Here is a 24,098-nt window from a genome sequence, read left to right on the forward strand (position 1 = left end):
TCTTTATACTAAAAGTCAGGTATACTGATTCACAGTAACTGACATAATGTTCATCTGTAATTATTCAGCAAGGTAAACTACAATAACACATGAAATGAATGCTAGACAATGTTCAAGATAATGCAAAAAGCTCCATTCATTAGTGTAACGTAACTTGGTTATACAGAAAATATATACAATCTATTATTATAAAACAATAGCGCATCGATATATAAAAATGACAGTTGTGATGGAATCACATCAATACTGAATTGTGTCAACATATTTATAACGTACAGTCTATTTTATAAACAACTACTGTCATCATCCACCAAATTTAGCTAACAGCTATTGATAAAGCTGGCTAGCTAGCTAATGCCGACATAGGCTATTGTATAAATGCAGTCAATGTATCATGCAAAGAAAAGTGATTACTTCAAACTACAGTCTCGCATAGTCAGACCTATATCTACACTTTGTTTTAACCCTGTTCCAGCACTGGAGAGTCAAATTTAATATACAGTCTCAAAGTTTGTAGTAAAACAATCATAACTGTGTAATTTTAATTATGCTACCTCATCTGTCAGCATGATGCCGGTGAATCACATTCAGTCTCTTTGTTTTTGTCATGCTTGCTCGCATCCCTATAGAGTGTGCGCGCGCGATCACGAGCAACAGGCTGCAGTTCACTTAACGGCCACAGGTGTCATTAATAACAAAGGTTTCTGAATCTTATATACTGCACCTTTAAGTAGGGAATTAGCTATAGAAATGCTTCTGAAATACACATTCTGCATTGAATTTGACAATACGGTATGTTCGATGACCTTGCTGACCTTGACAACTCCAATCTCTCCTCTCAATAGTGATTGTGTTTCTCTCCTCTCTGATTGCTTTTTGAGAGCTTTTATGTGTGCATGCAAGACAGACAGTTGTGGGGTTGGTGGGTGGGGGGGATCATTAATGTTTGGGAACGGCACTGGCAGTCTTTTCCACACAGTCTGCCAAGCAGCTCCAGTGCGAGTCCCTCTAGAGGACTGAAAGGCAGTGAGCTGCAATTGAGTGCTAACCACCTCCCTCTGCTTCATTCAGACCAGGACAAGCAGCCTGGCAAAAACATTTAAGGATGAAGCACACTAAAACTGTCACATTAGCATTCCAATTTAAACACCCTTACAGTGTGGTATCAAGAGCCAAACCATGTAGAAACACTGACCGAAAGCCTTGATTTTGGATCTGAAAACCTTGATTTACTCTGCTCATGTTTATGACAGCACTCCTTTGATATGGGTTTGGGGGCCTGGAAGGTAAGCCAGTTGCCCAGAAGTCCACTTAAATCCCCTTTGAAGTTCACAAGTAAACTTTGCGTGGACTTCCACATCAGGCAGATCACTTTTTAATGAGGTTAAAGGTAAATACACTAGGAAAAAGTGGAGCTCGCCAGGATAAGGGTTTATGCATACTGTAATAATAACAATGGGATCAAGCAAAGCATGTTTAATTTAAAGTGGTTTGTATTAGAATGAAAACAGATAACATCAAGAGAGAGAGAGAGAGAAATGAGAGGTGAGAAGCAGGAATTGTAATTTCTCTGTCAAATTCTAGCCTGAGGCTTTCACTTGTTTACAGTTTCTACAGAGAATTTACCTCTTTTTAATCACTTCATCATGGTAGGACTCCTACCGCCAGACCTCTTGAGGGTGCGTGTGAGGGAAACACAAAGATTTCTTTAGTAATCACATTCAGCACAATAATGCAATGTAATCATATGCATTGTTAAAATATAATGTACATAATGAATAACAACGTTAGACTAATTTAAGTTTAGGTAAGAGAGTAACTTTAAGAAAGCAAGAAAGTGTAAGGAACTGTAAGAAAGCATTACTTTTTTTTGGTAACACTTTTCAAAAAGGTTCCATTTGTTAACATTAGTTAATGCATTAGGTATCACGAACAAACAATTAACAATATATTGTTTACAGCATTTATTAATCTATGTTAACCTCATGAGACCCTGCATCCACCTGCGTGGACATTACGTTTTGGCTTCGCTATATGCAATGCATAATTTAATTTCATTTAAACCGACTGATCTTAGTTCAGGAGACTCTGGGCTGTCAGTAAAGGGTTAAAACTTTCGACGCACAGAGTCATGTGATCAAACACTATGGCATTGATCACAGAGGAGATTGTCTTTGGGAGAAACACCAACAAAACTTAATCTGGTAAGAACCCTAATTAAGCTTTTCCACTGAAATCTGTTTGAGTCAAAAGATTCATACAATACGCCATTTTTTTTAATTTGAGGGATTTATTGCGAAACGGCACAATTTTAAACACAATGACCACATTCGTGGACTGTATGCTCAGTTTAAGTTAAAATATGCTATATTTACTGTGCATTATCACATTGAGAATCAATGGATGCATCCAAAAACTGGAAAATGTTGCTTTATATGGAGTTAGGATGAAAATAAGTTGCATTTCAAACTGTTCTGAGACCAGTGCAGACAGACAGCACACTGGAGGTTAAGTTATTCACTAAATAGGGAGCAAGGGAGCATCCTATTACTTTCTATGCAGCTAAGTGCATTCACTCCTAAAATCAGACCAAAAGTTCAGTTTCAGCCTGCAGATTATGTTTGGACCACTCAAAATATTTTGCAGACATGGGACAATAATAACCAGTACATAGATTCAGAATTTATAATGTATAATTTTATTTTAAAATGGTTGGCAATGATTGGATGATGTTGGCAGTTACTTTAAATCAGAATTATTTATGCCTATATAAAAAATCTGACTTTATAGCTTGATGATATTATTTCAAATTTCACAACTTAGTCCCACATATGGGGACATTTTTTTTTTTTTTTTTTTTGGCATGATTCTTAGGGGCTTCTAGCTACAAATCAAAAAGGGGAATGAAAAAATCATGCAGCAGTCACGCAGGGGTCTCAGGAGGTTAATGTTAGTTAATAAAAATACAGTCGTTCATTGTTAGTTTGTTAGTTCATACTGCATTAACTAATGTTAACATGTAAATCTTTTGATTGAAAAAAGTACTTCTATATGATGAAATTAACATTAACTAAGATTAATAATTGCTGTAAAAGTTTTGATTATTGTTAGTTCATGTTAACTAATGTTAACAGATAGAACCTTATTGTAAAGTGTTACCTCTGTGTGTGTGTGTGTGTGTGTGTGTGTGTGTGTGTGTGTGTGTGTGTGTGTGTGTGTGTTTAAAAGCTGTAGCAACCAAAAAATAGATAGTCATATGGTTCAACTGGTGCTGTAAAGCCTCCCTGTTTCTCTGCTTCTCTACATTCTCTGAGTGGAAAACCAGGGTCACAGAGACTTTTAAAAAAACTGAAAGGAAATGAAGAGATAAAGAAAAATGATAAGAATGAAAGACAGGACCTGGAGAATTAAATAAATTAAATGCTGCATGCACATTTGTATCCTGCTGAGATTCAAATATGAACTATGCATTTATGCATTATGTGATAATAAAATAGCTCTGTGCAAATCTGTGTGCGTTTGTATGCTTAATATTATTTCACCTCTTTCTACTAGTTTTGTCACCTCAGCGATCCCAACACTTAGAGCTGGCAAATGTTTTCATTATCTTCATGGCAAGTAATATTCATGCCTCATACACTGTTAATACTGTAGTAGGAAAATTCCCAGCTTGCTACATACAGTACATATTAGGATAGGGGAGTTCCAGTTTGGAAAACAAAAATGCTTTTTTGCAACTTTTTGCAAAACAAGAACAGACAAGACAAACAGAAACAAATCAACCATTTGTAATGAACAAATAGGTGGCAGAATGGAATTGAACAGAATACATACTCTAGGTTTATTTAATGCCCAGAAATTTTGCATGCATACAGATTCATTTTAGAGAATAACTCTGTGAGAAAACACACACACACTCACACACACACACACACACACACACACATGTTGGTCTACCTATCATTATGAGGACTTTCCATAGACATAATGATTTTTATACTGTACGAACTATAGATTCTGTCCCCTAACCCTATCCCTACCCCTAAACCTAATCCTCACAAAAAACTTTCTGCATTTTTACATTTTCAAAAACACATTGTTTAGTATGTTTTTTAAGTGATTTGAATTATGGGGACACTAGAAATGTCCTCATAAACCACATTTATAGCATAATGCCCTTGTAATTACCAGTTTGTAACCTAAAAAAAGGTCTTCGTAACCCCCCCCCCCCCCCAACACACACACAAAGCTCCAAAACACCTTTAACTATTTATAGTGTCACATCTGAGTGAGACCAATATAAACCTAACTAATTGATCTAATTAATCTACGACTGTTCACTCTTTTCAACCCAATACAGTATGTTTAATTTCCTGCTTGTGCTTCATTTGTGTGCTGTTAAATCATCACAATTTAACACATTTTGCAGCATCATTTTTGGCTTCTGGTGAAAGAAACAAGAAACAAAGCACAAAGAATCAGATCAGAGAGTTTTGTTGAATTGATAAATTTCCTTGACTCTTTTTATTTTATTTCTTTTTGTAAAATTTCCAGCATCTGTTATTAAGTTGAAAGCAGAAGTTTACATACACTTAAGTTGAAGTCATTAAAACTCATTTTTTAACCACTCCACAGATTTCATATTAGCAAATTATAGTTTTGTCAAGTCGTTTAGGACATCTACTTTGTGCATGACACAAATAATTGTTTACAGACAGATTGTTTCACTTTTAACTGACTCTATCACAATTCCAGTGGGCCAGAAGTTTACACACAATAAGTTAACTTTGTCTTTAAGCAGCTTGGAAAATTCCAGAAAATTATGTCAAGTGTTTAGGTAATTAGACAATTAGCTTCTCATAGGCTAATTGGCCAATTGGAGGTGTACCTGTGGATGTATTTTAAGGCCTACATTCAAACTCAGTGCCTCTTTGCTTGACATCATGGGAAAATCAAAAGAAATCAGCCAAGACCTCTGGTTCATCCTTGGGAGCAATTTCCAAATGCCTGAAGGCACCACGTTCATCTGTACAAACAATAGTACGCAAGTATAAACACCATGGGACCACGCAGCCATCATACCGCTCAGGAAGGAGACGCATTCTGTCTCTTAGAGATGAATGTAGTTTGGTGTGAAAAGTGCAAATCAATCCCAGAAAAACAGCAAAGGACCTTGTGAAGATGCTAGAGGAAACCGGTAGACAAGTATCTATCTCCACAGTAAAATGAGTCCTAAACCGACATAACCTGAAAGGCTGCTCAGTAAGGAAGAAGCCACTGCTCCAAAACCGCCATAAAAAAGCCAGACTACAGTTTGCAAGTGCACATGGGAACAAAGATCTTACCTTTTGGAGAAATGACCTCTGGTCTGATGAAACAGAAATTTAACTGTTTGGCCATAATGACCATCGCTATGTTTGGAGGAAAAAGGGTGAGGCTTGCAAGCTGAAGAACACCATCCCAACCATGAAGCATGGGGTTGGCAGCATCATGTTGTGGGGGTGCTTTGCTGCAGGAGGGACTGGTGCACTTAACAAAATAAATGGCATCATGAGGAAGGAAAATTATGTGGATATATTGAAGCAACATCTCAAGACATCAGCCAGGAAGTTAAAGCTCAGTCACAAACGGGTCTTCCAAATGGACAATGACCCCAAGCATACCTCCAAACTTGTGGCAAAATGGCTTAATGACAACAAAGACAAGGTACTGGAGTGGCCATCACAAAGCCCTGACCTCAATCCGATAGATAATTTGTGGGCAGAACTGAAAAAGCATGTGCGAGCAAGGAGGCCTAGAAACCTGACTCAGTTACACCAGTTCTTTCTGGAGGAATGGGCCAAAATTTCAGCAACTTATTGTGAGAAGCTTGTGGAAGGCTACCAAAAATATTTGACCCAAGTTAAACAATTTAAAGGCAATGCTACCAAATACTAACAAAGTGTATGTTAACTTCTGACCCACTGGGAATGTGATGAAAGAAATAAAAGCTGAAATAAATAATTCTTACTACTATTATTCTGACATTTCACATTCTTAAAATAAAGTAGTGATCCTAACTGACCTAAGACAGGGAATGTTTTTTACGATTAAATGTCAGAAATTGTGAAAAACTGAGTTTAAATGTATTTGGCTAAGGTGTATGTAAGCTTCTGACTTCAACTGTATGTGTCCATGACATTGTAAGGCTTTATGTTTTCTGCAGCACTCCAAGCCAAAACATGCTAAATGTACCCAGCCTCACTTATAAATGCTGATAGCTCTGTTGCACTCAAAACACTATATCTTATAGTTTACTACTTAACTTGTCTTTGTTCATAATTAGATACCATTTATATTTAAAATTGTATTTATCGTCTGTCAAAATGTGGTCTGTTTGAATCAAAAAGCAAGCCAAGTGTTGAGTGAACACACATTTAAAGTAATGGAAATACAATTCTCAAAACCACAGGGAATGGAAAGAGGACAGACTATGAAAGCAAATAATTTCTGAAATGGCACCCAGAGCCCATACTGGATTTGGCAATCCTTCCTGATTTAATGGAACATTGTGATCTTCCTAAATATTATTTGAATTAAACCTTAAGATTTCCCCTTTATTTCTGAAAGGCAATGTTTCAAAATTAGTCATAAATATCTTCAAGACAAAAAGCTGTCCAAGAAAATTTACAGAAGTGAAAACCAATTGGAATGATGCACGAGACACATTGACTACATTTAATGACACTTTTGGGTACTTTTATAAGCTTTAAAGAGTCACTATCAACTGTTTTATACTTAAATCGCAAATGGGATAACCTTCAAAATTACCCCTTTTGTGTTCACAGAAGAAAGAAAGTCAAACGGGTTTGGAAAAAAATAACGGTGAATGAATAATTACAGAATTTTTCTTTTGACTGAACATGAACATTTACTGTCAGAGTTATGCATTGGATACTATTAAATTAGTTATTTAAACAACATAGGCACCTATCAGCAAATCCACTCCTCTTTTAAGAATATTGCAGGTTCAATACAAGTTAAGCTCAATCTACAGCATTTGTAGCATAATGTTGATTACCACAAAAATAAATTTCGACTTACCCCTCCTTTAAAAAAATTGAAAAAAAAAAAAAAATGTGAATGGGGCCAATCTGCAAACGTTAAAATACTCACTGTTTCAAAAGTATAGCCACAAGTTGTAAACAATATGTGTGTTAATGTCATGATTCACTGTTGTTTGTCTTGTGTTTTGCCTCTGACATCTGTTCCCCTCGGAATACACTTTCCATAATCCCCTGCTCTGATCACTTCCAGCTGTTCCCCATTGTTTCTCACCTGTGTTTCATTTACCTCGTATCCTTGTGTATATATTGCCCTGATGTCTGTTTTACCTTTGTCAGTTTTTATGTGTTTTGATCTCCTGTGTATGACCAGTGCTCTTTGTGAATGTTTCCTTTGTTCCTGTGTTTTCCCATCATGGATGTTTCTTTTGTTCCTGTGTTTTCCCCGTTATTTTGTACTTTGTTTACTTCACTTCATTAAACTCTTCTTTGCGGCACTTAGATCCAGCTCTCGTTACTTCCTTCCTAACGTTACGTCAAACGTTACAGAACAACTGACCGCAAAATGGATCTAGCGGCTTACTTCACTGAATTAAGCCAGGCGGACTTGTCTATAAGGGAGATTTCCCACTTTTTTCCACCGTTGCTGTCCACACTGGATATGATGATGCCACTCTCAAATCCATTTACAAGATTGGACTCACTACACGCCAGTGGAGGGAATTGCCAGACTCCGGAGATTACATGTGGGAGGACTATGTGAGGCCAATACTCAACACACTCACTACAGAGGATCCTCCTCTCTCAATCCCGGTTCCAGCTTCCGAGTCAACCACTTCTGAGTCTGCTCCGCGCCATGTCACAGCCACGTCTGTGTCTGCTCCACGCCATGTCACAGCCACGTCTGAGTCTGCTCCACGCCATGTCACAGCCATGTCTGAGTCCGCTCCAGGCGATGTCACATCCACGTGTGAGTCAGCTCCACAGCATGTCACAGTCCAGCCTTTTGCGTAGGGCCACAAAGATCCTTCCCCACAAATTGTCAGTGCCCATGCCTGCCATGGACAACGAGCCCACGCCCACGCCCACACCCACGCCCACACCTGCCACGGCCAACGAGCCCACGCCCATGCCTGCCACAGCCAACGAGCCCATGCCTGCCACGGCCAACGAGCCGACAGCCACGCCTGCCATGGCCAACGAGCCGACGCCCACGCCAGCCACGGCCAAAGAGCTGGAAGCTTCGTCCGTCCCAGAGCCAGCATTGTCAATCTTGTCCATCCCAGAGCTAGCGTTGCCAGCCTCGTCTGTCCCAGAGCCTGTGTTGCCAGCCTCGTCCATCCCAGAGCCTGCATGTCAGCCCATGTTCACGATCACAGAGGTCTTCTCCGAATCTCTGCCCATGTTCACAACCACAGAGGTCGTCTCCAAGTCTCTCCCCTTGTACACGACCATGGAGGTCATTTCCAAGTCTCAGCCCATGTTCACGACCACAGAGATCGTCTCTGCCCATGTACACGACCACAGAGGTTGTCTCCCAGTCTCTGCCCATGTACATGACCACGGAGGTCGTTTCCCATTCTCTGCCCATGTTCATGACCACAGAGGTCGTCTCCGATTCTCTGCCCTTGTACATGACTACGGAGGTCAGTTCCAAGTCTCTGCCTATGCCCATGACCACAGAGGTCGTACCCGAGTCTCTGTCTACACCCACGACCACAGAGGTCGTTCCTGAGTCTCAGTCCACGCTCACGACCACAGAGGTCGTTTCCAAGTCTCTGTCTACGCTTACGACCACAGAGGTTGTTCCCGAGTCTCAGTCCATGCCCACAACCACAGAGGTCGTCTCCGATTCTCTGCCCTTATACATGACTACGGAGGTCGGTTCCAAGTCTCTGCCTATGCCCATGACCACAGAGGTCGTACCCGAGTCTCTGTCTACACCCACGACCACAGAGGTCGTTCCTGAGTCTCAGTCCACGCTCACGACCACAGAGGTCGTTTCCAAGTCTCTGTCTACGCTTACGACCACAGAGGTTGTTCCCGAGTCTCAGTCCATGCCCACAACCACAGAGGTCGTACCCGAGTCTCTGTCTATGCCCATGACCACAGAGGTAATCCCCGAATCTCAGTCCATGCCCACGACTACAGAGGTCATTCCCGAGACTCTTTCTATGCTCACAACCATAGAGGTTGCTCCCAAGACTCTGCTCATGTTCACGACCACTGAGGTCATTTCCCAGTCATCCTGGACTCTTAGCCTCGAGCCGGCCATGGCATCGCCCCACGAACGTGCCACGGCTCCGCCTTCTACGGCTTCACCCCTCGAACGTGCCACAGCTCCGCCTTCTACGGCTTCGCCCCTCGAGCCTCCCATGGCTCTGCCTTCCATGTCTCTGTCCCCCGAGCCTTCCACGGCTACGCCTTCTACAGCTTCGCCCTTCGAGCCTTCCATGGCTCCGCCTTCTACGGCTTCGCCCTTCGAGCCTGCCATGGCTCCGCCTTCTATGGCTCCCCCCCTCGATCCTCCCATGCTCTGCCTTCCACAGCTCCACCCCTTGAGCCTCCCATGGCTCCAGTCTCTAGTCTGTGGTCGCCACCCAGGCCTCCTGATCCTGTTTCAGCCCTGTGGCCACCAACCAGGCCTCCTGATCCAGTTTCTACCCTGAGGTGGTCTTCTGGGTCTCCTGGTTGTCCACTTGATTCGCTCTGGTATCCTTGGTCTCCTGGCTGTCCACCTGATATACTCTGGTCTCCTGGGTCTTCTGGCCATCCACCTGATCTGCTCTGGTCTTCTGAGTCTCCTGGCCATCCACCTGATCTGCTCTGGTCTTCTGGTTTTCCTGACCATTCACCTGGTCTGCTCTGGTCTCCTTGGTCTCCTGGCCGTCTGTCTGATCTGCTCTAGTCTCCTTGGTCTCTCGGCCGTCCACCCGATCTGCTCTGGTCTCCCTGGTCTCATGGCTGTCCGCCTGATCTGCACTGGTCTCCTTGGTCTCTCGGCCATCCACCCGATCTGCTCTGGTCTCCCTGGTCTCCCAGCCTTCCGCCTGTTCTGCTCTGGTATCCTTGGTCTCCGGCTCCATCTTGGCCCTGCCTCCCTGACCAGCCTTCCTTGGGCTTCAGGAGCCGCCCATTAGAGGGGGGGTTCTGTCATGATTCACTGTTGTTTGCCTTGTGTTTTGCCTCTGTCATCTGTTCCCCCCAGACTACACTTCCCATAATCCCCTGCTCTGATCACTTCCAGCTGTTCCCCATTGTTTCTCACCTGTGTTTCATTTACCTCGTTATCCTTGTGTATATATTGCCCTGATGTCTGTTTTACCTTTGTCAGTTGTTATGTGTTTTGATCTCCTGTGTATGACCAGTGCCCTTCATGAATGTTTCCTTTGTTCCTGTGTTTTCCCATTGTGGATGTTTCTTTTGTTCCTGTGTTTTCCCTGTTATTTTGTACTTTGTTTACTTCACTTCATTAAACTCTTCTTAGCCGCACTTAGATCCAGCTCTCGTTACTTCCTTCCTAACGTTACATCAAACGTTACGGTTAACATGATTAAGTGTGATAAACCTTATCTGTGAAAAGTTATAGCCAATATTTCAACTTCGTTGCCATGAAGACATAACGCTGTAAACCATAAAACAACCGTAAAAATGTCAATTTAAACAATGTTACAGCTCAAATAATAAACAAGTATTAACGGAAGAATTAAAGTGCTTTAATAAAATTATCAACTTCACATTTCTGCCTTTAAACCCAAAAGTGTCTCACTGTAACCTCAATTTTTGCTTTTTTATAAAGAAAAGGAGAGATAAGTCTAAATAATGTTTGTGGTAAATCAACATTATGCCACAAATGCTGTTGATACTTGTATTGAACTTGAATATTTAGTTTTTCTAACTTTTATTTATTGAAGTTAGGAATTTTGTTTCAGTTCCACAGAACAGAGACTTACCACAGCATAAAGACTTTGTTACATGCCAAGAATTCTCACAAGAAACTTTCTTTATATGACTGATAAAAGTTTATTTGTTTTATTTTGCTTAAATGGAACTTGTATGGTAACATGTGGTCACACTTTTTCCTCACATGAGTTTTACTGAAATTAATAGTTTGTCTTTAAAAATTATCCTCTAAACAAGTACAGCCATGTTGTTGAGGAGGCTCAAATAAAGTGGAAAGTACTGTAAATCTATAGGGACATGATAGTGAGCGTGTTTGTGTGTAAGTCTTTGGTTCAGGCTTCAGAACTCCTTGAACACTTGTAGAGTGGGTTAGAGAAACTTACCATGTTAACTTAAATCAAGGTTTTCTAGTAATAACATAATAATATATTTAACTTACGTATAATGCCTTTTCAAAGCTCGAGGCTCCTTCCCAGTCAGATTGCAAGCAAAGCACATTCATTCATTAAATTCAAATAACACTAAAATGTACTCAAGAATCATAACAACATCCAGAAATACAAACTATTGTGAAATTCAGTAACTGTTTTTGAGACAGTGGGTTTCCTGCTGCATTCCATTTCTGAAAAAGCTGATTCACTGTGTGCAATAGAGTGAAATGTGGAGAAATCAAGTGAGCCATTAAAATATGCCAAGCTTCACTGAAAAGAATGCCTCACTGCAGGGAGAGTGAAAATAACTGTGTACCACATGAAAAATACAGTGAGTTTAACGTTGGGTTCTAAATGTGCACACACTCACACTAACACAACATACACAAACTTAGGCTTGTGGGTCAATATTTCCTATCAGCAGTGTGACTGACCTCTCTCACACCTGCAGAGCAGTTCAAATTACTGAGTTACACTGTTTGGTCCCAAGTGGAAAAAGGTCAGTAAATGGGAAAAAAGAAATGGAGTGGGAGGAAAGAGACAAGAGTCTGGGGAGTGTGCTAGAGAGATACATGGAACATATAAAACATGGCAAGGGAAAGGAAGGTCTCTATTACTAATCAGACATGTTTTTGTAAAATGCGAGCCTTCTCAAAATGAGAGCCTTCAAATCAACCTACTTGATCATACCACCTATTATTGAGAGATATATGACTGACTTCTCTCTGCAGGTCAAAAGCCGAGCTGTCCAATCTCTGTTCAATTAAGAACAATGCAGGGAACACCCACATATCAAACACATTCTGAAACTCGAAATAATTGAGTAAAGATTACCTGGATGAAAGTGAATGAACGTACCTAAGTGAATATCTCTTTTGTAATAAAAAGAAAAAAATGGCTCCAGTTGCAATGACCAACAGGATCATTGCTACACTTAAACGTAAACAATGTGACAGCTGTGATGTACACAAATAAATACAGTATTAATATAAACATATTGTTCCTTATCTGCATGTAAAAAATTACAAGTATATACAGTATTTATAAAGATAGGCAGTGGAAGATATATTCAAATAACCACAATCACCCATTCACACCCATCCAATTACCTTCATTATGTTTACTATCTGGTATAACAGGTGTTGTGGGAGTAAATGGCTTTTCTCTGATATGGCAATGATTTCCAGTCCACTGTGATGGACAACTAGAGAGGAAAAAAATCATTTTTGCAGAACACACATAGAATTTGAATGACAGAGATAATTCATAGGGGATGCTGGCTCCTCGTTTTCCTAAATAAATGAGAAATAAATAAATAATTGCATAAAGAATTTGCTTGGAGACATCCACATGTGCTTAATATATGCGATAGCCTTCCCTATTGGCTCCTGTAATGAGAAAAAGACACGCATTCTCTCTCCTTTCCTTTCTTTCACTCTCTCTTTTAGCCCATTCTGCCAGTAGGTAAGATCTCTTTACATAAAGAATGTCTTTAAGCTATTCTAAAATCAACTACATGCATACACATATACTGGTCTCTGTGAGCAGATGACTTAAGGCATTCTCATAATACATTTGTAATGACATCCACCATTTACAAAAAAAAAGAGACAAGGAGAAAGAGAGAACATTTGGGGGGTGATAGAAAAGGAGAAAGATTGTGTTTCTTGGCACAAGTAGAACTGTAATTACAGAAGCCATGCTTTGGCAGCCAGCTAAAAATTGCATGTTTAACCTTCCTGGGCTGTACTGTCATTTTTGACCAATTTCATTTATTAATTTTTTATTTTTTTTGATATATAAAAATGGTTTCCTCAATCAAGACTTTGTGACTTTTCATAGACTTGCAATCTGAGCACACAACCATTTTTTGGACTTGATTCAATGAGTCTAAGTGGTCATTAATAAAAGCTACACTGTTGCTGTTCGCGGTCAAAATTGACTGACTATAGGAGATTATTGGGAGAGACCTTGACACAGAGCAAATTCTTTTTTTATTTGTTGAATACAATCAATAAATCAGCCACATTTCAGAACACACACACATACCAAGAAATTAAGAGGTGGGGCTATAAAACATCCAAAGTGCAAACACACATGCGTACACACATACAAACACGCACACGTAGAGATCAAAGAACAGTGAACAAAGTCTGAGTCTGACCCCAGTATATATGCTTAGGTGTGGGAGCCACACTTTCCAGACATAATGCTGCATCATTCTGTTATGAAAATGAAGAAAATTTAATAAACTAAATTTAATTTAAGTTATTGATTTTTAATATTTGAAATAAATTAATAATAAATAATTGCTAATAAATTATTGGCAAAAAAACAAAACAAACAAACCAAAAAAAAAAAAAAACACTCTATGTTTTCTCTTTGTAACACCATGGTCAGGTTTGACTGTAAACATAATGTGACATTATTGCAAAAAATGACACTTCAAAACAATTTTAAAAAATGTTACATTTTGAAAAATAATAGTTTTTATAAATGTCTAAATATATATCAAAATGCATAACTTGTGATAATCTAATTCAATCTAAAATGAAGTTACAAATGGCAATCAGACCACACAGTCTCTGCGGCCATCTACTGGTTATTATAGTTTTGACATGATTTTCAAGTTATGTAATTGTTCTTTTTTGTTTTTTTCACCAGATGTCAGCAATATGCCCCCAATACATGACACATTCTCATATTTTCTTCATGTTTCAACTTATAAAAGTTTAGGTTTTGACTTCAGGGAAGAAGACATGTTATAATTTATAAAAAATAAAAAAATAAATATAAAAAAAATTTTGGACAGCCCAGAAGAGTTAAATTGCAAGCCAGAGCTTTAATACACTTTCTATAACTCTCTCACATTTCAATGTGATATTCAGCTGGCATTGTAAGATAGCATGAATAATTCAATGCACAGATCTCCAACAGGATCTTGTCACCTGCCTAGCCTTGACTGACAGGTGAAGGTGGGAAATTTTCCCCTGGAAAAGTGAAAAGACATTTTAAGCCATTATAGTTAACACTTTCTGTAACCCAACAAAAACCAAAAACAAACCTGTATGTTGCATGGATTTGCATTACAAGCTAAAATACATATTGTGTTGGATCAAAAAACATGATAACAGGGGGCCTGGGTAGCTCAGCAAGTAAAGACGCTGACTACCACACCTGGAGTCACAAGTTGGAATCCAGGGAGTGCTGAGTGACTCCTGTCAGGCTTCCTAAGCAACCAATTGGCCAGGTTGCTAGGGAGGGTAGAGTCATGTTGGGTTACACTCCTCGTGGTCGCTACAACATGGTTCCCGCTCTCGGTGGGGCATGTGGTGAGTTGTGCGTGGATGCCGCGGAGAATAGCGTGAGCCTCCACACGCGCTGTCTCCGCGGTAATGCGCTCAACAAGCCACGTGATAAGATGTGCGGATTGACGGTCTCAGACACGGAGGCAACTGAGATTCGTCCTCCACCACCCGGATTGAGGCGAGTCACTATGCCACCACGAGGACTTAGAGTGCATTGGGAATTGGGCATTCCAAATTGGGGAGAAAAGGTGAGAGAAAAAAAACAAAAAAACATAACAGGCAAATAATCATGATTACAGTAACACACCTACAATGGAAGTGAATGAGGCCAGTCCATAAATGTTAAAATACAAACCATTTCAAAAGTATCACTACAATATGTAACCATTACACAGTACATGATTAACAGGATTCTATTGTGATAAAATCAGGGATTTACAAACATTAGAGTGTTTACCAGATTACAGTATTTACTGGCGTTAGGTCGCCATGACTACAAAGTTGTAATATTGGACATAACTTCACACAGATAAGGTTACAAAGCTATTTTATCTCAATAAAAGCATGTTAACAGATGTAATGTTAACGACTAAAACTGTGTATTTTAATGTTTATGGACTGGTCCCATTCACTTCCTCTGTAAGTGCCTCACTGTAACTGTGATTTTTAAAAAATAAACAAATCTAAATTATTATCTATGGTTATCAACATTATTCTACAAATACTGCTGATTTAGCTTAACCTGTATTGAACCCGAAACATTCCTTTAAAGGGATAGCTCACCCAAAATGAAAATTTAGTTATTATTTACTTTTCCTCAGATTGTGCTAAACCCACATGATTTTCTTACATGAAACACAAAAAGAAGATTGTAAGGCAGAATGTTCGTCTCAGTCACAATTCACTTTCATTATATCTTTTTTCCATACAATGAATGTAAATGGTGACTGAGATTCCTAACATCTTCACTGGTGTTTCACAGAAAAAAAAAAGTCATACAGGTTTGGAACAAATGGTGACAGTTTCTGTCATATAGATGTATACACTATTAGTGTGTGTGTGGGGGGGGGGGTATCCTGATAAAGAGTATTTTAATCTTTTAAATATTTTCATCCACTTCTGTTGAATGTACATTTTGTATGTACTGTATGTGTGTGTACCTTTATGCTTGAATAACTTACATGCACACTGGCCCATTTTTCTTTACCATACATTTTCCTTCATTGAGACAGTATCCAAAGGGACACTCTGCAAAAAATATTCACATAATTACATTATATAATGACCTATGATCAAATAATAATCATTATAATGATTGATCAAATCCTATAAGGATCTTATTTCACAGTATTAATTATCCTAGATCTAGTGGTGGTTGCATTGTGGTTTTGGGCTGGCAGCCAAAGTATTCAGGTTTCAATCCAGTTAGGAGTAACCCATAACAAGAGTTACAGTGAGTCGCCATTAATGATGTGCCCTTGACCAAGACACTTAACCCCCATAGTGCTCCAGAGGCACAGTTCCTTTAAACAGTTGACTGCAGGGATAGAGTAGTGCCCACTAAATGAGAAGTAATACATGATTGAACTCCTACAATTCACTATAATGTGATTATCTTTATGTTGTTCATAAATTCACTGCACTACATTTTACCTTTTATTTAGGAGATTAAGTCAGACCCTGATGTTTTGTTAAGGTTGTACTGATCTTGCTACTTTGCCTGTCCCTTTGCCTGTCCCTCTCTTCTCTTCATCTCTCACATTCTCAGAAGATGTCTCAGAATCACTGGACTACAATAATTGTTATTGTTATTATGTTAAAATACTTTCTCCTATACCAATTGAATATCCACAGAACTATTAAAAAGCTATTCATAGGTTGGTTCCCCTTAAAAAAATGTAAACACTGCAGCTCTTTTTGGCTCAGTTTGAGAATCCCAGCCAGCTCAACAAAGCAACATTGATTATGGTGTGAGTTTGGAGCTGGACTAGTTTTTATAAAACCAATGGAAGACAGAAGGAGTGTGCAGGAATCCTGTCTGAAAACAGTCACTATTTTTCCAATTCCATTTGATGCCAATAATGGTGCAGAAACACACACTACATCTTTAACAAATCACAAATATTTAGCTCCGCTGTTTGTTTTTGTTGCCAAGTATAATATTGGTAATAACAATGATCAACAATTTCATATGCAAGTTACATTGGCAAATTAAAAAGCAATTAACTAGAAATAGAGACACATGATTAAAGGGGTCAGTAATCATATTTTCCTTGATCTTTTAGAAAGAGTTCATTGTACTATGAAAACATACTGTAACTTTCAGAACTGAAAACTTGAAATCTGACAGATGAATACAACTGAACACATGACTGCCACATTTACTTAAGTGCCTTTCCATTTTTCAGAAACTAAGCCTGTCCAGTCACTGTAAAAATTAGGAACTAAGTAAAAAGTAAGTAAAATGACTAACATCAGAAGAACTAATGGAGGTGTTCAGAAGTCTTTCATCTGAAGTCTGAAGTCTCTAATGGTCAAGTCTGAGTCAAGCCTCGAATCTTTCCTCACCAGCCTCAAGTCACCAAACGTTACATCTTACATACATTAGAAGAAAAAACAAATCTACATAAAAATCATATTACACAATAATTCTACTAATAAGAACTTGTCAACCCACATAGGTAGTTTTATTCTATGTAGGCCTGTTATTAATATTATTTTACATTATGTATTATTATTATTATTATTATTATTAATGAATTATGTAATTATATTGCATATTAGAATCTTGTTATACAATTCAATAAAAGAGTGAATGGGATTAGAACCAACCACCACAAACAGCGCACAAACCTCACTTCACTTTGTTTTGTTGTTGTCATGACAGTTCTACATTAATTCTCAGCTATTCTCATCTCAACTGCACCACACTCAAATGCACTCAATACAGATGTGCAAAAATTCTATAGTAAAACAACTTTCGCCACACTTTATGGACGTAAACGTAGCTACAGGTAAAGTCAAGATGTAAGCAGTGCTCCGCTGTTGGCATTTCTGTGAAAGAAGGCATATACAGGTGCATCTCAGTAAATTAGAATGTCGTGGAAAAGTTCATTTATTTCAGTAATTCAACTCAAATTGTGAAACTCGTGTATTAAATAAATTCAGTGCACACAGACTGAAGTAGTTTAAGTCTTTGGTTCTTTTAATTGTGATGATTTTGGCTCACATTTAACAAAAACCCACCAATTCACTATCTCAACAAATTAGAATACATCAAAAGACCAATAAAAAAACATTTTTAGTGAATTGTTGGCCTTCTGGAAAGTATGTTCATTTACTGTGTATGTACTCAATACTTAGTAGGGGCTCCTTTTGCTTTAATTACTGCCTCAATTCAGCGTGGCATGGAGGTGATCAGTTTGTGGCACTGCTGAGGTGGTATGGAAGCCCAGGTTTCTTTGACAGTGGCCTTCAGCTCATCTGCATTTTTTGGTCTCTTGTTTCTCATTTTCCTCTTGACAATACCCCATAGATTCTCTATGGGGTTCAGGTCTGGTGAGTTTGCTGGCCAGTCAAGCACACCAACACCATGGTCATTTAACCAACTTTTGGTGCTTTTGGCAGTGTGGGCAGGTGCCAAATCCTGCTGGAAAATGAAATCAGCATCTTTAAAAAGCTGGTCAGCAGAAGGAAGCATGAAGTGCTCCAAAATGTCTTGGTAAACGGGTGCAGTGACTCTGGTTTTCAAAAAACACAATGGACCAACACCAGCAGATGACATTGCACCCCAAATCATCACAGACTGTGGAAACTTAACACTGGACTTCAAGCAACTTGGGCTATGAGCTTCTCCACCCTTCCTCCAGACTCTAGGACCTTGGTTTCCAAATGAAATACAAAACTTGCTCTCATCTGAAAAGAGGACTTTGGACCACTGGGCAACAGTCCAGTTCTTCTTCTCCTTAGCCCAGGTAAGACGCCTCTGACGTTGTCTGTGGTTCAGGAGTGGCTTAACAAGAGGAATACGACAACTGTAGCCAAATTCCTTGACATGTCTGTGTGTGGTGGCTCTTGATGCCTTGACCCCAGCCTCAGTCCATTCCTTGTGAAGTTCACCCAAATTCTTGAATCGATTTTGCTTGACAATCATAAGGCTGCGGTTCTCTCGGTTGGTTGTGCATCTTTTTCCTTCCACACTTTTTCCTTCCACTCAACTTTCTGTTTACATGCTTGGATACAGCACTCTGTGAACAGCCAACTTCTTTGGCAATGAATGTTTGTGGCTTACCCTCCTTGTGAAGGGTGTCAATGATTGTCTTCTGGACAACTGTCAGATCAGCAGTCTTCCCCATGATTGTGTAGCCTAGTGAACCAAACTGAGAGACCATTTTGAAGGCTCAGGAAACCTTTGCAAGTATTTTGAGTTGATTAGCTGATTGGCATGTCACCATATTCTAATTTGTTGAGAAAGTGAATTGGTGGGTTTTTGTTAAATGTGAGCCAAAATCATCACAATTAAAAGAACCAAAGACTTAAACTACTACAGTCTGTGTGCATTGAATTTATTTAATACACGAGTTTCACAATTTGAGTTGAATTACTGAAATAAATGAACTTTTCCACGACATTCTAATTTATTGAGATGCACCTGTATATAATAAAAAGTTTTTTTTTTTTTTTTTTTTTTTGGTACGATAAAAATGTACATGATAAGTGGACTTTAGGGAAAAAATATAAAAAATTCTATGCAATAAATGTATAAATGTGTATGTAAATGAATGTGTTTGTGTTACCATAGCATCTGGACTCATCCGAATTGAAAGGAGAGCAGTCAACAATGTAGTCACATCGACTCTGATATGCTATACAGTCCGCAGTTTCCTCACACACCAATTCCCCATTATTACATTGCTTAATAGCTACAGTATGTCACATTTGTGGGATGGGGGTCACTGGAGCTTAACAAATACAGAAACAAAATGTTATACCCAGTATTGGAGAAAAGAGAAGCAATGAGAAGAGAAGTTACCCAGTTTTATACCTCCTATAAGACATTCTCTAGTGAATGAGATGTCATCAACAGCAATATCTGTCCACTGGTCTGCTCCCACATCTGCCTGGATGCTCACTTGGAAGGGTGATACGTTTGATAAGATCACATTAGCATAATACCAGCTGTCTCCGTGGTTGCCACAAGTTGCCCATACTAACAGGGGTGTTCCACTGCGCCCCACTGTATACACCTGGAATGTATGTGACGTTGATGAGTTTGCAGGTTAGTGAATGAAACTGATGTAACTGTGCAACCTGAACGATTAGAAATGGTGACGTTTATGATGCAATTTCCCTGTATGTTGCATTGAATATGTCTTTCATTCAAGCTGTCAAACCACAAAAAAGACATACTTGTAACTGAAAATACATTGTGTAGGCTATTTTATACGCAATATATCATCCATTTTAAAGGTTCATTCAGTAATTTCTTCTCCTAAAGATATGAATTGTAATTTTGCAATATATGTAGGAAATCATTACCACTCACAACACAATGAAGATTCCAGACATATCAGTAACCTTATAAAAGCTGTTTTATTGTACATGGAGAGGGTCCGCACAAGGGGGCTGCCATGTTAGAATCACATGACCAGCCGAATACTGCTCGTGTAATCTCAGTAAATATTCTTTTAATTTGACACTTTCACTCATTGATTAAATCATTGCTGACTGTGAATACTGAATTTCTACAATGACATCTGAAACTGAAAACTATTGATTTTAAATGATGCTGCATTCAAGCCGCTAGGTGTCAGTGTAAGTCCAAGATGACACAAAGACAAAAGTTACTGAATGCACCTTTAATTAATCCTGCCGCTCACAGTTTAACAAATTTATGTTGAGAAAAATGTCTGAAAAGAAAAAGACTATTGTGCAACGAGCAGCCTTATTTATAGCTGAAAACATCTGGAAAATCTTCCGATTATCGATATATGAAATCAGAATCTATCTCAAGCCTAATCAGCTTGCATGTATTTTTTTATTTCTGTTTTCAGAATTTAAATTTGTGGGAAAGCACAAATGTTACTATGTTGTCTCAACTTCAGCACACCCATGTGATGTGAGCCATACATGTGGAACCAGAAGCGCAGATGACATATACCAATACTAGCAGGAAACTCCTACTGGGTAATTAATCTGGCAATGTCTCCTCTCTGGGCACTGGAGTTCACATAAAGGTACCCCCCTCCATCTGAGAGAGTAAACAAATTCCATCTTCACAACACAAAATATTTTCGTACTTTTATGTAGGTTGCTTTAATAACGTAGTGCTGGCTAAAAATAACCACACTAAGTATATGAAGGTGACAAAAACACAAGCATTTGTATGTCTTTATGTTAACAATTGTCATGGGAAACAAAATATAATTGACATTTTATGAAACTCTTTTTAGGATAAATAAGACATTTATTGGAACGAGTTTCCAATAAATGTTAAATGTTTGTAGAGAAGTCGTTGTGTTACTACAATGGTCCTACTTATTAGGTGTCTTTATCTACTATGTACTAACATTAAAATACATATAATACAGTGTATTTATTGAGTACATGTTGTGAAAAACAAAAAAATTAGAGTTAGGTTTTAGGGTAAGGGTTGGGGTAGGGTTAGGTTTAGGTTTAGGTTTAGGATTAGGGGTAAGGATAACAGTGTAACTACAGATGTAATTAAATGCAGGTACTTTAAATGTAAGTACAATGCAACAACACATATTTACATAATAAGTACATTGTATCAAATGCTTAAGTGCATAGTAGTTATAGACACCTATTACAAAGTGGGTCCCTGACAGTGGTTTGTCACAACTTGGGTTGTTAAGTTGTTGTCACATACAAAAAGTATTTTGTATTCTTAATTATAATATACAAAAGGTTGAAGTAATAAACCTTTGATTATAGATTATGGAGGTGGGGGCGTGGTCGAGCGCCGATTTGTGAATGGAGAGCGAGACTGGGAGATGAGAGCGGTAAGGAGTTACACCTGTGGGCAATTTTACTAACAGCTGTTCTGTGTTGCAGTGAGAGGCGACAGAGAGATAAAAGGGAGCTGAGAGCCACAGAGGGGAGAGGAGTGACACGTACCGTTCTGTCTGTCTGTCTGTCTGTCTGTGAGTGTGCGTGTCCAAGTATTCCCTACATTGTTGGACCAAATGTCCCTACAAGGATAGTAAAACCTGAAATTGTTGACATTGTGGGGACAATCAGTTGGTCCCCATAAGGAAAATAAATCACGTATAAATCACACTAAATGATGTTTTTTGAAAATGCAAAAATGCATAAAGTTTTCTGTGAGGGTTAGGTTTAGTGGTAGGGTTAGGGGATAGAATATAAAGTTTGTACAGTATAAAAACCATTATGTCTATGGAGAGTCCTCATAAAACATGAAAACCCAACGTGTGTGTGTGTGTGTGTGTGTGTGTGTTTTATTGTGAACACTGAAAATGTATAAAGAGACTGAATAAATATGGATAATTTACCTGGCTCGTTGCTTCCTCATTTAAGTTAAGCAGGAACTTGTTACATAGACACTTTATGTCTCATAGACACTACAGACAGACTTTTGAATACATTATTCATCATTACTGTGTCTCACATTGATTTTGTCTGAGCATTACATAAAGACAATGAGACTCCAACACCTCTGCAAATATTTTTTACATTTGTAATATTTCTTTCCTTGTCAAAATGGAGATTGTAGTGGACACAAAAATATAAAAAAGTTCTTCATTAGATTTTGCTGCATGACAACTCCATCAATCCGATCATTGTCAAGAGAGACCCACTATGGAGAAATACTGCACTTTCCCTGACTGAAAAAAAAAAAAATCAATATTGAGTTCAGTAAATATATCACCTTTAAGAGGGCAGATCCATTTCCACAATTAAAATAATGTTCACTTGACACTTTCACTGAGTGACACTGATCTTCCAGTAGAAAGTGGAAGTATACGGGGGCCATGATTGAGTGCCAGTCAATCTATACAACATAAATTTAGATCTTAATTACATCCTGCTGATGATGTATTTGGCAAATGGCTCTTTTGGTGATAGACTTTACTGAGATCCAACCCTTGGATTTTAATTCATGCAATAATTCATAAGATGATTCAGATTCCTGGCTTTAATTTTACGGAAATTTCAAGTTCTGGGAAACTTATGCAAAAAATTGCTATTTGGTGTACAGACATTTACATAAAGATACTAAAGAAAAGGATCACAGAGACTATCAAATCTCTATTATAAGGGTATCCAATCACAACGACACTCTAAACTACTTTACTTTGCATTTAAAGGTTTCATTGTGTTCATACTCTTCTGTGAAGATGTCTATAGTTTAATTGCAATAGATTCTTATTATAAAACTATTAAATGGAAATTTAAGGAATACTGACTAGGGCTGTGGCCAGCTGATGGTACCGTCCCACTATGCATTCTGCCATAGCCTATGTCCCAGTAAAAGTCATCGGGAAGATCCTGAGACAGCTGACAGATCTCCTCCCAAACACCATCAGGCATGTCAAAATTACAAGCTCCTGGAACACACTAATAGATAAAAAATATGCGAGATGTTAGCTCCTTAGAAGAGATATTTTCACAAAAAACAGTCAAGGTAAAATAATAGGAAAACTATGGAGCTTGAAAAAAAAAATTCTGCAATTTCCAGTTAATTTCTAATGTCAACACAGATTCAAATAGTGACACAATGACAATCACTACACTTTCTAGTTTCTATGTCTTCAAGGGATAGTTCACCCAAAAATGAAAATTCTCTCATTATTTACTCACTCTCATGCAATTCCAGATGTGTATTACTTTCTTTCTTCTGCTGAATACAAACAAAGATTTTTAGAAAAATATTTCGGCTCTGTAGGTCCTCACAGTGCAAGTGAATGGTGACCAGACCTTTGAAGCTCCAAAAATCACGAAAAGGCTCATAAAAGTAATCCATATGACTCCAATGGTTTAATCTATGTCTTCAGAAGCGATATTGTAGATGTGGGTGAGAAATAAATATTTAAGTCCTTTTTTACCATAAATCTCCACTTTCACTTTCAAAATGTGAAAGAACGTAAAAATGAATATAAACATTTATAGTAAAAAAAGACTTAAATATTGATCTGTTTCTCACTCACACTTATTGCTTCTGAAGATATGGATGAATGAATGTTATGAATGAATGAATTTTATATTTATATAGCGCTTTTCAGACACAACACTCAAAGCGCTTTACATACAGAACAGGGGACTCCCCTCACCCACCACCAGTGTGCAGCATCCATCTGGATGATGCGACGGCAGCCATAGTGCACCAGTACGCTCACCACACACCAGCTGTTGTTGGAGAGGAGAGAGTAGAG

Source organism: Myxocyprinus asiaticus, chromosome 2, assembly GCF_019703515.2.
Source record: "Myxocyprinus asiaticus isolate MX2 ecotype Aquarium Trade chromosome 2, UBuf_Myxa_2, whole genome shotgun sequence".
Taxonomy (NCBI): Eukaryota; Metazoa; Chordata; class Actinopteri; order Cypriniformes; family Catostomidae; genus Myxocyprinus; species Myxocyprinus asiaticus.